The sequence below is a fragment of the Tachyglossus aculeatus genome, chromosome 3 (assembly GCF_015852505.1).
Source record: "Tachyglossus aculeatus isolate mTacAcu1 chromosome 3, mTacAcu1.pri, whole genome shotgun sequence".
Lineage (NCBI taxonomy): Eukaryota > Metazoa > Chordata > Mammalia > Monotremata > Tachyglossidae > Tachyglossus > Tachyglossus aculeatus.
Genome location: NC_052068.1, coordinates 100725603 through 100728190, shown reverse-complemented (window position 1 = coordinate 100728190; position 2588 = coordinate 100725603). Strand labels below are relative to the sequence as shown.

The 2588-nt window shown below is 48.1% G+C and overlaps 1 non-coding gene across 1 annotated transcript; it reads left to right on the top strand.

The window, feature by feature from the left end:
• The first annotated feature begins 2165 nt into the window (after nt 1-2165).
• Nucleotides 2166-2237, top strand: TRNAE-CUC. Its single transcript has one exon. It is a non-coding gene; the product is annotated as a tRNA-Glu (tRNA).
• The last annotated feature ends 351 nt before the right edge of the window (nt 2238-2588 follow it).

The following is a 2588-nucleotide window of genomic DNA, read 5'->3' as shown; positions in this document are numbered from 1 at the left end:
CCCAAACTTTCAGTGTCCTTCCTGGCTCCCAGGCCACAAAGACCCAAATGTCAAATCTGGGCTTCATGGTATGAAGCCAGTCCCTTTTTACCAGCACCCATATTTGTATTGTTCTTCCAGGTGCCATGAGATTTGAAGACTCAAATCTGGGGCTCATGGCATGAAGCTAGCCCCATTTTCCATGCACCCATATTTTTCTCTCTCTCCCTGGTACCAGGGCCCTTCCCTCAGGGGGCTCACAAAGTCAGACAGGCTCACCTTTGCAGAGCCCCTGCTGTGGGAGGCTCACAGTGTCAGAATGTCACAAAGTTCCTGTGGCCCTGTCTCCAGGGCAGGGGCTCAAAACATCAGACAGGCCTACTCTCAAGGTGACCTTGCCCACGACGGGCTCACAATATTAGAAAGGCCACTGAGTGGCCTCACTGGGTTGGACAGGCCCTGTGGATGTTCCAACCTCCTGTCTCTCCCCACTCCAGTCTATTCTGCTGCCCTGATTATCTTTCTACGGAAACATTCTGGGCATGTCACTCCCCTCCTCAAAATTCTCCAGTGGTTGCCTATCAACCTCCATATCAAGCAAAAACTCCTCACTACTGGATTCAAAGCTCTCCATCACCTTGTCCCCCCCACCTCACCTCCCTTCTCGCCTTCTATAGCCCAGCCTGCACACTCCACTCCTCTGCCGCTAACCTCCTCACTGTGCCTCAGTCTCGCCTGTCCCGCTGTCAACCCCTGGCCCACATCCTCCCTCTAGTCTGGAAAGCCCTCCCTCCTTAAATCTGTCAAGCTAGCACACTTCTCCCTTCAAAGCCCTACTGAAAGCTCCAGGAGGCCTTCTCATACTGAGCACCCCCTTTTCCTCTGCTCCCCCTCCTCTCCCCATAGCCCCCACTCGCTCCCTCTGCTCTCCCCCCTTCCCCACACCCCGGCACTTGTTTATATATGTACATATTTATAATTCCATTTATTTTATTGATGATGTGTATATATCATTAATTCTATTCATTTATATTAATGTTATTGATGCCTGTTTACTTGTTTTGATGTCTGCCTCCCCCCTTCTAGACTGTGAGCCCACTGAAGGAATTTCATCTTTCTGGAAGGAAAGAATCTACGTTTACATTTTGTTGGTTCCCTACTGCTGACAAAATCCCAAAGACGTGTTTAACGGCAGTCATTTGGGGCAAGGTGGTTATTGGAGTATCGTGAAATTCTATTTATTATGACGATTTTGACATCTGTCTACATATTTTGTTGTCCATCTCTCCCTTCTGGAATGTGAGCCCATTGTTGGGTAGGTCTCGTTTCTATATGTTGTCGATTTGTACTTCCCAAGCGCTTAGTACAGTACTCTGCACACAATAAGTGCTCAATAAATATGACTGAATGAATATTTGTTGCTGAATTGTACTTTCCAAGAGCTTAGTACAGTACTTTTCATTCAGTAAATGCTCAATAAATGAATGAATGACCTACTGTCTGTCATTTACTGGGCAGATTACCCTAGTGAGCACATCTCATATTAAAGGCATTTTTGCCTGCTAGGCACTGGGAGCGATTCAACACAGAAAAGACACACCATCACTGCTTTTAAGGAGTTGATCATGTGATATAGGACAGTGCTCTCTGTACCTAACAAGCACTCGATAAATACCATCGATTAGTATAATTCCTTACAGCTAGCAGGAAGAGGAAGGTTTAAGAAGAGAGATCAAGCAGGGGGCAGCCCACTGAAGAAGAGACACAGTCTCTGCCCATGCACACCGGATCCTTGCCCCTAGCCCTACGGGGTAGGAGCAGTGGGATGAGCACTGCAGTTACAGCAGGAGTGGCCCCTCGTCAACCATGACCAGTACCAACTGGGCACCGATCGCCGCCGTGAGGTCCAGGGGGATGGAGAGAACACCGTCCTGGCCCTCAATCTAGTGGGAACAGGGGAGACACAGAATGGACAGACCCACAGCTAGACACTGAGCATGCACCGTCATGTTTTTATAATTTTTTTACAATGGCATTTATTAAGCGCTTACTCTGTGCAAAGCACTGTTCTAAGCGCTGGGGAGGTTACAAGGTGATCAGGTTGTACCATGGGAGGCTCACAGTCTTCATCCCCATTTTACAGATGAGGTAACTGAGGCCCAGGGAAACATTAAAATTTTGGACGTTCCCTGGTGGTCTAGTGGCTAGGATTCGGCGCTCTCACCGCTGCGGCCCGGGTTCTATTCCCGGTCAGGGAAATCAATTTTGACTGGTTTGTATACGGATTACTCACAGAAAAGCGTTGTTGGGTTAGGGTTCACGTTTCCCCTTTTAGACTGTGAGCCCACTGTTGGGTAGGGACTGTCTCTACATGTTGCCAACTTGTACTTCCCAAGCGCTTAGTACAGTGCTCTGCACACAGTAAGCGCTCAATAAATACGATTGATTGATTGATTGATTGAAGTGACTTGCCCAAAGTCACACAGCTGAAAATTGGCGGAGCCTGGATTTGAGCCCAAATGACTATGACTATGACCTATGACTCCAAATCCCGGGCTATTTCCACTAAGACACGCTACATACCCCCGTGCATAAGGTGTCATCTATCC